Source organism: Pinus tabuliformis, chromosome 3_1, assembly GCF_031772625.1.
Source record: "Pinus tabuliformis cultivar Carrire ecotype Pingquan chromosome 3_1, CPIR1, whole genome shotgun sequence".
In the NCBI taxonomy this organism is placed as follows: Eukaryota; Viridiplantae; Streptophyta; class Pinopsida; order Pinales; family Pinaceae; genus Pinus; species Pinus tabuliformis.
The window spans coordinates 690,190,065-690,202,451 of NC_142301.1; the positions used below are offsets into that span (position 1 = coordinate 690,190,065).

General features: G+C 36.4%; 2 long non-coding RNA genes across 2 annotated transcripts; both read left to right on the plus strand.

Moving 5' to 3' along the window:
• Positions 1-2,592: 2,592 nt before the first annotated feature.
• Positions 2,593-6,757, plus strand: LOC149189007 (uncharacterized). Its single transcript, XR_016255863.1, has 2 exons — positions 2,593-2,787; positions 5,144-6,757. It is a non-coding gene; the product is annotated as an uncharacterized LOC149189007 (long non-coding RNA).
• LOC149189008 (uncharacterized) lies at positions 3,437-3,750 on the plus strand. Its single transcript, XR_016255862.1, has 2 exons — positions 3,437-3,503; positions 3,543-3,750. It is a non-coding gene; the product is annotated as an uncharacterized LOC149189008 (long non-coding RNA).
• Positions 6,758-12,387: the final 5,630 nt, after the last annotated feature.

Consider the following 12,387-nt stretch of genomic DNA (forward strand, 5'->3'; position numbering starts at 1 on the left):
TTAGATTGCCTCATCAAGTTTTGGAGGGGGAAAAAAACTATTTTTTTTGCTCGTATTTTCAACTTATCTCCATATGATTTTACTCAAATTTCAAGCGGAAGTACTCGTTGAATGCATAATTTAATTTTGCATCCAAGGAGTACCCATGTTGCATATTTTCGGTGAACCCTACTATGCTAAAAATGTGAAATACATAAAAAAATGTGGTGCAATCACATTATTTCACATTTTCCATGTAATAGGATCCATTGAAAGTATGCAACATGGGTACTCCGATGAAAAATTAAATTTTGCATCCAACGTGTGCTCCCTTTTGAAATTTGAGTAAAATCCTATGGAGGCAAGTTGAAAATACTAGTTGAAAAAATAGTTTATTTATTTATTTATTTCAATCTTTTTTACCTTTTTACTTTTTTCCCCGATGATTAACATCATCATATTGAATCCTATTGGTTCTTATAAAGTTGATTTTTGTTGTACAATTTTGTTTTGAGGCCCATTTTAAACCTCAAAATTTCTCTAATGGAAGAAAACAAAGATTCATCTATGTTTGAAGTGGTTTACTATTGGTAACATATAATGCCATCTTTCAAAGAGTTGATGTCTAGGCTTAACTACTCTTGAATCCAAGACTGCTCAAGATGCATCCTCATTGATTACTGCATGCAACTTCACTCCATTTAAATGTACTCTATCATGGTGGGACACACAACCACATTGCAAATGAACCAATTGTGGCATGCAACAATAACTCTATGTTATCATCCTCCACCTTCATCTAATCTATAATGTTTGTTGGCATTGTTTTATGGATGGTTGTTGGAAGTAAGGTTGTTGCAACACTTGTATTACTAAGTGTTTCCTCCATGAACAAACTGCCTTCCCAAGCAACATCCTTGTCAAGAAACATTTTTTTTTTCTTTTTAAAATAGGTCTAACCACTCTCCCAATTGACTACTTACTTCCAGAAAATGATGAGAGAATTTGACAAAATTTTGAAACGAACATCCTATAAAAATTGTGCTATAATACCACCTTTATTATAGAAAAGAGGTGAAGAGTATGCTCTGGTACCACATGTCATGGACCTAAGACTCGTGGGTAGAATTTTTTGTTTTGTCATCCTTGGTTGTGCAACATTGCATTATCTCAACGATAAGGGCTAGACCAACCTATGCCTACTACAACTAGATTATGCCTCTACACTTGAGGTTTTCCCATAACTACACCTTTAATCTACAATATGTTAGATACACAACCCAGTTCAACACAACTAAGTTTTTCTAACAATAGGCGCACATCAACCTTGGCCTTAAGACATCTCAATGATACTTTTACACTTAGCCAAATAATCCATTGGAAGGAACAATATCATTTATACAAGTAAATTGATCACAAAATAGATGTATGGGTGCACCTAAGGTGGATATATTAACTTTATTAATGGAAATATTATTACAAAGACACAAGAAGGGACTTCAATTAACTCCCTGCAACTCTTATATAAAATACAAATATCCATGACACAAATGCCTATAATACTTGTCAATCCAACCCCTAAAACATTTGTAGGCCTACCTCTAATAGGTTCTTTCTCTTTAATAGTTCACTTAGCCAACATCCAAGCAGTCAAATGTGCCATCCCTAATCTTAGCAAAATAACAGACCTGCTTGTCAACCATTGTATGAATGACAAGACTTTGATGACTTTGTAAATGGAGGTGCCATCTTTATATAGTGGATATGCCTTGTCTTTCTTTCTTGTAAGGTGCTTTGAAATACTCTATGTCTAAAGTGGACCCAACATTCAATTGGTCCACCAAGCTATGGAATGTTCAGTCCCTTGATTCACACATTCGACTTGTGAGCCCATGTTGTCCCAATCTCACATGAAGGCAACACTAGGATGATTCACCACTCTATCCAATGTCTAGGCATAAGTTGTCTAGCTTTGCGATCTATTATCACAATCTTCTGCCTTTGTCTTAACCGATCAAGCAAAAGTAGAAATTACATTAATAAGCAATGGCCTTACAATGTTTCTCATTTTTATTATTTATAATTACTTTTAAGCCTTCAATTGAGAAAATAAAAACTACTCTAGTATAAATTTTTTTATCTCTAATTTTTCAAAATTCAAATATAGATTTTATTCCCAAAAAAACACACTATTAGAATATAAATTTTCAGCACCATGACCTAAACTCTATATTTACCTATAAAAAGACCCATAAGCAAAGCATCCAACTAGAATTTTCAAAGGTATGATACCAATTTTCAAAATGTTATTAAACAATCCACCAAATATTTGACAATCGACCTACCATAGAATACATTTAATCTATCCTAGACCAATGGTTCAAAGTTGAATGCCCCACATGCGCGCTGAACAAATACGCAAATGTTGAATATCTAACCGGCAAATTTGAATTTAGAATCGATAAACTTCAAGCACCAAAATTTCAATGAAATAGCTTCGTATTTGATGTCTTTTAATGGAATTTTCTTTAAAAAAGGAAAAAGATAGACAAGGAAAATTAATCACCTCCACTCATCCAGCCTAAAATATGGAGATTTTGTCCACATGGCGTGCTAAAGAAAATCACAGATGACGTGTTTGTCAAGTAGACTTACACTATGCGTAAAGCAATGCGATGATCTTGACCATCGGATCAAAGACTCCGACCATTAATCTGAGCCGTCAATTTCTTCCCAAATCTCCTTAAATTGCAGAGTTAGGGCCTTCCATAACCTCGTTCATTCGCGGATTTGGGAGTTGTCGTCCAGGTTCGATTCGCGGCCCATGCCGATGTTTTGTAGCTAATATGTTTGTTTAGAGTTTCCTTGTTAATTTTGTTTCGATCTTTATGTTGTTATTATTTACATTGCTCATAAATGGCTTTTTCTGGAGAACTGGGTATTTGGTGCTTGCAATCGGAGTGCAGGGGCCAGAGGCCTTTTTCCATGCGATGAGGATTTATGATGGGATAATCCAGAAATGAAGACATGTGAGACTTTTCCATGCGATGAGGGTTTATGATGGGATAATCCAGAAATAAAGACATGTGAGACTTTACTACGGTATTCGGACGCGGTTTATTTAATGGAGGCTTCGGATTTGATCTTCTTTTCGGACCCTGTGAAGAGGATCAGAGAGCGTTGTCATGCTATGATCTTGGAGATTTATTTTTCGAGATCTCGAAATCCGGAGGGGTGAATTTAAGAAAAATTGTGTATAGTAGGTTTAAAATAGCGGGGATTCGATTCGATTTTGAATCCTCACTCTTAAAGAAGTTTTCGTCTAGAAGGGAAAATGTAATTGATGAATGTAAAACCCGGTAGCCGTTAAAGCTTTGTTAGGGTTTGATATGGCGTTGCCTTTGCGGGTGCGCTTGCAGGCGGGCCATCATATTAATGAAATGATTTTATTTTGTGTTTTTTTTATTTTGTGTTTTTGGGGGAGGGATAGCCTTCCCAGTCATCCGACCTGGTTTTGGTCGGAGGTCAGTGTCCCTTCTTCTTTATTTTGGTTTTGGTCGGAGGTCAGTGTCCCTTCTTGTTTATTTTGTGTTTCTGTTGGAATCTTTGTTTGGTTGTTTGATATTGGTAACTGTCAATCGGATTGCGATTTCGTAAAGCCCCTGCCATGACACGCCGAGGTAATTCTATTAGGTATGAATAATCTCACAACCCGCTCAGAGAATGTTATGAGGTATGCAATCGAAATAAATTGACTTGTATTTATTTGTCCATTTTGTTAAACTTGGATGCGTAAAGAGGTTAAAGGAGCGATCGTAGGTTAGTCATTTGATGGCCATAAAGATCAAATATGTAGATTAGTCATTTAATGGCCATAAAGATCAAATATGCCCAATTGACGATCAGAGACTACAAAGATCCAGTCTATTCAAATTGTGTTTTAATTATAAAAATTGTGTTTTAATTATAAAAATTGTTCATAGTAAACTGGTCTTATCAACTTAAAGTAAATTGTTAAATTTTAAAAAAATTATTATTTCGATTGGTTAAAGCAGCTGAAGAATGTCGAGGTACATTCAATAAATTTGTTAGTAACGATTTATTTTATTTTGTGAAAGGTAGTCTATTTAATTTTTTGAAATAGCATCCTTTTTCAACACAAAGTTATGATTGCGTAAATCTCTTTAAATTATCAGCTAAAAATTGTTACTAACTTGATTATATTGAGGTTGGTAAAGAGCCATTTTAGAATGGGTTTTAATCAGTATTATTATCGAACTCTCTGCTGTGTATTACCATAGACAAGGTTTGAATAGAACGAATTTCACAGTAATTACCTATTAGCTAGAACATTTTTCTACGAGAGCAGTGGCTGAACAGACTTTCTTTATGGCCATCAAATGAATAATTCATGACGTCTATCTATGAAGATATACGATAGTTTTCATGATGGTTTAGGTCAGTTTGCAAGGTGGAAATTGTTATTAGCTTCTCCTTAAACCTAAAGGGTAAATTGCATTGATGTTGATAAAATTTGCAGATCATATTTGGAGTACATTCTTATCGGTTGTCTGTATTATTATTATTATCAAATATTAACTTCAAAATCTGCGGTTGGGATCGCAGCAATACCCCAGTTTAACAGAAATTTCTTGAGGCCATACATCAGTTTTCTTCTTCCATCGCAGGCTTGATGGCATTACATATTCAAAATACCTATGTCATTTCATATTCAAACTGCCTATGTCATTACATATTCTGTGTGTGAAGATTTTCCAAAATACCCCAAAACTTAACAGACTTTAACTTCTGACTTACATTACCAGCCAGAGATAATTATGGGCTTGCCCCTTCTGCTTCTCTTGAAGGAAAAATTTCATTCAAATTAGGGACAACATAATTAATTTCATTTTCTGAGAATTATGGGGTTGCCCCTTCTGCTTCTCTTGAAGGAAAAATTTCATTCAAATCAGGAACAACATAATTAATTTCATTTTCTGAGTTACACGGGTGAACAGATTGCTGACTCTGAACAGGGGCCTGGTGAAATTCTTCCAGTTGTCGTCTGAGAGCTGTTTTCTTTATTCTTCTGTTGCAATAATAGTGTGTGAGCTGTTTTCTTTATTCGTCTGTTGCAATCTGAGATCTCCATCGTCATGGACAGGCTGGTAGCAAGTTGGTTATGGCCCAGTTGCATCTGCAGTATCTCTTCCTGAATTGAATTGTTTGCAGATGCTGGTTCTCCATTGTTCGCTTCAATTTTCAACCACAGAAACCACAATGCTTTTTGGCCATCAGAATGGGAGTTCCTATCCCATCTCCTGTCTACAATGCTTTTTGGCCATCAGAATGGGAGTTCCTATCCCATCTCCTGTCTTTTTGGACTGGAAAGGGAATGGCATTCCCAACCATCACCTCTCCATGTCACTCCATCCGGAGATCGAAGGACTAAATTAGCTCGGAGAAATATTTGCATTGCGCACCAGATTCATCAAGATGTCTAAATTAATGCTATAGACGTCATTTCTCTACCCGTTGTGGCCTGTGTTCTGCGGATCAACGTGATTCCAATAGGTGCGAGATCTCCCAATTTGTCAACTCTCCACGGATCCTTCGTTCCCAGCGGTACGACAGAGCTATCAGTTGTCAGTATTATTATTGAGTTTTATGATGTTATTATTGAGTTTTATGATGTGAATTGTTACATATAAAAGATATTCATACAGGGAATTTCACAATATTTATTTGTCATCCAAAGCATTTGTTATGTCGACCAATTTCATAACATTGCTGTGAAACAATGCTTAGATAAACATTTTTGATATTGGTTCATTGTACTACATATTTCCTAAGCTTTCCTTTTGTTTTATTAGTTCTACTGTCAACTGTACATTTTCACATCAGTTATTTAAGTATGTTGGTGCGTTGTCGTCAACATGTAAGTTACAGTGTACATAATTTACATTTTATGGCTTTGTGTGTTTGGATTTAAGCTGCTGCTTGTGTAATACTTTGAAATGGGCTGTGTCCTCTTTCTAATGGAGATGCTCTGCTGGTTATTATGGAAAGGGCATCATGGACTTCTGCAACAGGAGGATGTTAAATTGAAAATACAGCTTAGGGTATTCTTATTGGTATTGGGTCTTTACTCTTTAGGAAGCTATACCCTATTGGTATTGGGTCTTTACTCTTTAGGAAGCTTCAGTTCTGGTACAGCAGCATTTCCGGAAGGTGTGGAGGTGAATCGGAGTTCGATTTTCGAAACTTGGGCGGCATGTAGTTGCACAATTTGTAAGTTGTAAGTGTCAGATAATTGCTGCAGGTTTGGGAGTCGGGCATTTTAGAAAAATTGGAGAGTCGGACATTTTAGAAAAATTTGAGGGATGCAAAAGCAACCCAGAAAGAGAGTGAAAGGCCTAGAAGATGAAGTCCCTAAGGATAGTGGACGGTGGCTGAATTATCCTTCTCTTTTGATATTCCATAAAAGAGGAGAGATTCCATGAGACCCCATGGATTGTGGAGGGTGGCTGAATTGCCCTTCTCTATCCAGAAATTCCATGAAAGAGGAGGGATTCCATTAGACCTTCCTACGAAAAGGAAAAGCCCAGAATATTTAAACTAGAGCAGATTTTCAGAGGGCAAAGTTCCCCGAAGTACACCGTGGAAATATTCCGGGAAGAGGGGAGATTCTACGAGGCCTTCAATATTCCGAGAAAGACGGGAGATTGCACCAGGCATTCATTTGCAAAAAGAAGAAAGGCCCAGAAAATGAAACAGAGCAGATTTTGCAGAGGGCAGAGCTCGTGTCCTTCACTGGGTACAGTTAGGCTGAAAATAAATAACATGCTATAGGGTATTAACGATCCGCATATACAGTCGCCGCCCAATTAATGCCCTATAGCATGCTCAATATTTGTTGCCCAGTTAGCTTGTTCTTTCGTTTTTTTGGGGTATTTGTTTCCCAGTTAGCTTGTTCTTTCGTTTTTTGGGGTATTTGTTGCCCAGTTAGCTTGTTCTTTCGTTTTTTTGGGGAGAGAGAGTGACAGATTATGAAAATGCCAAAGAGTCCGTCTAATGTATGTACTGTTTTACAGTTTTGAAGGAAGCATAAACAGCTTTAATGTATGTACTGTTTGGACAGTTTCCGAGGGTAGCATAAACAGATTTAAAAGAGGAAGGAATGTGAAAGGCAGGGCAGAATTTACAGGATAAAGAGATGCTGATTGCCGCTTAGTACAGAGCAGATTTTGCAGATGGCAGAGCTCGTGTCCTTCACTAGGTACAGTTGGGCACAGTCAACTTGTTCTTTTGGGTTTCTAGGGAGAGAGAGTGACAGATTATGAAAATGCCAAAACTCCGTCTAATGTATGTACTGTTTGACAGTTTTGAAGGAAGCATAAACAGCTTTAATGTATGTACTGTTTGACAGTTTTGAAGGAAGCATAAACAGCTTTAATGTATGTACTGTTTGACAGTTTTGAATGAAGCATAAACAGTTTTGAAGGAAGCATAAACAGCTTTAATGTATGTACTGTTTGGACAGTTTCCGAGGGAAGCATAAACAGCTTTAAAAAGGAAGGAATGTGAAAGGCAGGGCAGAATTTACAGGAGAAAGAGATGCTGATTGCCACTTAGTGCAGGAAGAGTAGGGCAGGAAGTAGAAAAAACTGTTCGTTCTTTATTTTGTAGGCAAGCACAGAGAATGGCACATTCTGAGTGTGAGACACCCATGTTCTTGTAAAATAAGATTGTGATCGGCCGTTTAGTGTTTTCTCTAATGTTAGTTAGATTATTGTCTGTTTTTTCTGCGTTTCCATTATTGCGGCCTACAGAGACGGTGGAAAATCTGGTTCCCATAGCCTCTGCCCGAGATAGTTTTCATTGAACTTGAGTGGTAACCGTAACAACGAGACACACTTAATATCCAACACTTAATAATATGGTCGCTGTGTCTATTTGTGGATGTTTTACTAATTTGTAATGTTTGTTGTGGAACCAATACCTTACGTTTCTATGTACCCAGGAAATTAATAGCTGTCGCCAATGCAACCTGTTGTCCAAGAAAAATATTCATTTGATTGCGCTGTACCAGCTTGGGTGGAAGAGAGACCATTTTACAAGTTGGGTAACAGCCAGTGTCTGACTTTTCTGTCTTCGAGAAGTTCAGCCCTCCAGTCCTTGGGAAGTCGACGGACCTCAGGTTGATGATGATCCATGGTTTAAGGACCTCTGTCATGTCTGTCTTCGAGAAGTTAAGCCCTCCCGTCCTTGGGAAGTCGATGGACCTCATAGGTTGATGATGATGCTCCATGGTTTTAGGACCTCTGTCATTAAAACGACGTTTGTTGGCAAAAAGAATTCAATCAGTCACTTGATTAGACACTACAAGCGAGCGATACGTATCATGTTTGCATGTGGGTTTGTGAGTGGGTGAGATCTATCTTGTTTACATATTAATAGGTGTGTGGCAACCAGCAAAATTCAATGTGGGTTAACATATGGATGGGTGGGTGTCACTAAGATAATTGTATTTCAGAAAGATAAATCCTCGTCCCGTATCTCTTTATATTCATTCCAGCTTTTGTATTTTTAATCATGATCATGAATTTATGAGCTCCTATTCATCCCAATTTTGTTTTTTTTTAATCCTGTATTTATAATGAGCTCTTTTTTGTGATGTAGAGCTGGTCCATTCAACCAACAAAGGTTTCTGAGCGACAATAGAATATTCTGGTTGTTTATTTAAATGCCTTCACGCATAAGAGAATAACAATGATGGATGTTTAGTCACAACAACTTATGACAGCTCGTGCAGTTTTGTTTACTTGGATGGAGCCGTGAATGATGGTCCTGATTGGTAAGATTGGACCAATCTATCGTGGATGTGATAATTTGATCCTAAGCTGACACTCGAAGGAATTGCCCACAGTTTACAATACAGGGTAGACGAATTCATTTCACAAAAAGAAATTAAATATTGGAAATCACTCTTGTTTCCATGAACAGGTGCATATAGTCCAAATCTTGCAAGTTTACATATGTGAAATACTTGACGAGTATTGGCGAGTAAAGCCAAACTCCAGCCAAGGAATGGCATAGGTAAGAAGTCTGAAGATTAGGTAGTAAAACCAAACTCCAGCCAAGGAATGGCAGAGGTAAGAAGTCTGAAGATTCGGTAGTAAAACCAAACTCCAGCCAAGGAATGGCAGAGGTAAGAAGTCTGAAGATTCGGGAGTAAAACCAAACTCCAGCCGAAACTTGCAAGTTTACATATGTGTGAAAGACTCGACGAATATCGCGAGTAAAACCAAACTCCAATCGAGGAATGCTAGAGTTAAGAAGTCTGAAGATTCAGGAGCAAAACCAAACTCCAGCCAACAAGTGCCAGAGGTTTTGTGAGAAACATAGAGAGGACATTCCCAAACTAAAAAAGGAAGTTGTCGTGAAGTAAATTGGATTGGCTCGGACACTGGATCTGGTGATTTTTTTCCTAAAAAAATTCTAATGGTAGGAGTGCTTAATTGTGTTTTTATAATGGACATGGATTTAACACCAAAATCTACCCAAAATCTTCAAACTTGAGATTTAAAAAAAAAAAAAATAGTTTCAAAAAAAATTAATCTTGAAACTTGAGATTTTCAAAAAAAAAATTTGGAACTTGAGATTTCCAATGAAAAAATTAAATTTTAATCTTGAAACTTGAGATTTATAAAAAAAAAAAAAAAAAAAAAAATTGGAACTTGAGATTTCCAACAAAAATCTACCCAAAATCTTGAAACTTGAGATTTAAAAAAAAAATTGGAACTTGAGATTTCCAATGAAAAAAAAATAAATTTAAAAAAAAAATTAAATTTTAATCTTGAAACTTTAGATTTTAAAAAAAAATGGGAACTTGAGATTTCCAACAAAAAAAAATTGGAACTTTAGATTTCCAACAAAAATCTACCCAAAATCTTGAAACTTGGGATTTAAAAAAAAAAAATTGGAACTTGAGATTTCCAATGAAAAAAAATTAAATTTTAATCTTCAAACTTGAGATTTAAAAAAAAAATTGGAACTTGAGATTTCCAACAAAAAATTGGAACTTGAGATTTCCAAAAAAATTGCTAGATTATACCAAAATTTGGCCAGAAAATCCATTGTTTTCGCAACAATTTACTCCATTTTTAAATTATACCAAAATTTGGCCAGAAAATCCATTGTTTTCGCAACAATTTACTCCATTTTTAAATTATACCAAAATTTGGCCAGAAAATCCATTGTTTTCACAACAATTTACTCCATTTTTAAACTACTCGACGAGTATTCGCGAGTTTGCACGAGTAAAGCCAAACTCCAGCTTAATTGTGGTGTTTTTATAATGGACATGAATTTAACATCCAAAATCTTGAAACTTGAAGAATGCCAGATTATACCAAAGTTTGGCCAGAAAATCCATTGTTTTCACAACGAATTTACTCCATTTTTAAACTACTCGACGAGTATTCGCGAGTAAAGCCAAACTCCAGCTAAGGAATGATTCGGGAGTAAAACCAAACTCCAGCCGAAACTTGCAAGTTTACATATGTGTGAAAGACTCGACGAATATCGCGAGTAAAACCAAACTCCAACCGAGGAATGCTAGAGTTAAGAAGGCTGAAGATTCAGGAGCAAAACCAAACTCCAGCCAACAAATGTCAGAGGTAAGAAGTCTGAAGCGAACCAACATGGGGAGAAACATTATGGAGGACATTTACAAACTAAGAACGGAAGTTGCCGTGGGGTAAATTGGATTGGCTCAGACATTGGGATCTCCTAATTTTTTAGGAATAAAATATTCTAATGGTGGGAGTGCTTAATTTATTGTGTTTTTATAATGGACATGGATTTAGCATCAAACTTGAGATTTCTAAAAAAAATTGCTAGATTTTACCAAAATTTGATCAAAAAATCTATTATTTTTACAACAAATTTGTCAACACCAAATAATGATTAGGAGAGAAAATCATAACAACCATGTTCAAGGAGAGAGAAAATCATCCACAACCATGAAGACACTGAATTGGCAACTTCGTACGAATTTCTAGAGAAAATCATCCACAACCATGAAGACACTGAATTGGCAACTTCGTACGAATTTCTAGAGAAAATCATCAACAACCATGAAGACACTGCAAGGAGAGAGAAAATCATCAACAACCATGAAGACACTGCAAGGAGAGAGAAAATCATCCACAACCATGAAGACACTGAATTGGCAACTTCGTACGAATTTCTAGAGAAAATCATCAACAACCATGAAGACACTGAATTGGCAACTTCATACGAATTTCTAGAGAAAATCATCAACAACCATGAAGACACTGAATTGGCAACTTCGTACGAATTTCTCAACCAGGTAATGATAGAGGAGAGGGAAGAAATGGTAACATGTAGGAGAGAGAAAATCATCAACAACCATGAAAACACTGAATTGGCAACTTCCTACACATTTGCAAAGAGATGCGAATGAGGACCATCCATATCCCAACTCTGCAATGGATGAACACTAGTGAGTAAAGAGTCACTGGGTTGGTTTACTTGCTCAACGGCATCGTATTTATGGTGGAAATCTTCGAAGTATTAGTTGGTAAAGAATTCTCATTGTAAGACAACACATTACATTTGCAACGGATGTGGAATGAAGACCATTGATATCATATCTGTGAAATGGGTGAACACTTATGAGTAAAGAATCATTTGATTGGTTTACTTGCTCATGCATCGTATTTATGGCAGAAAATTAGTTGGTAAAGAGTTCTTATTGTTCGACAACGCATGGGATGATTAGCATATGAAGTAACTTCATTTCAAGCACATAAATAGGGTAACGAGATAGTAAATAAAGAAAATTACATAAGAGTTTTCAAGAATACTCAAATGGAAAAACCATCATTAAATTGGAAAAACCATCATTAAATTGTTTTTAGCAAGGTTTTTGGCAATAGGTAGCTGGTTCAGTCTGTTCGTCATTGAAGTTTCGGTAGCATTTTTCTTCATTCTAAACCAAGAAAAGGATGGCTCAATTAGGAGACAATTGCTCCTCTCACTCTTCAACTTCTCCAAGCTCATTTCTTCTTCCTCATCCTTTGTCCCCTTACACACCAAGTTCCCAAAGTTCATTTCTTCTTCTTTGTTTTTGATTTTCTTGACAATTGCATCTCCCACTCTTCAACTTCTCCAAGCTCATTTCCCTTCCTCATCTTTTTTTTCCTTACACATCAACTTCCCAAAGTTCATTTCTTCTTCCTTGTTTTTAATTTTCCATGTGTACTTTGAGAAGAGTTATCATGTTTTAAAACCCACTCTTTAACTTCTCCAAGGACATTTCTTCTTCCTCATCTTTTTTTTCCTTACACATCAACCTCCCAAAGTTCATTTCTTCTTCCT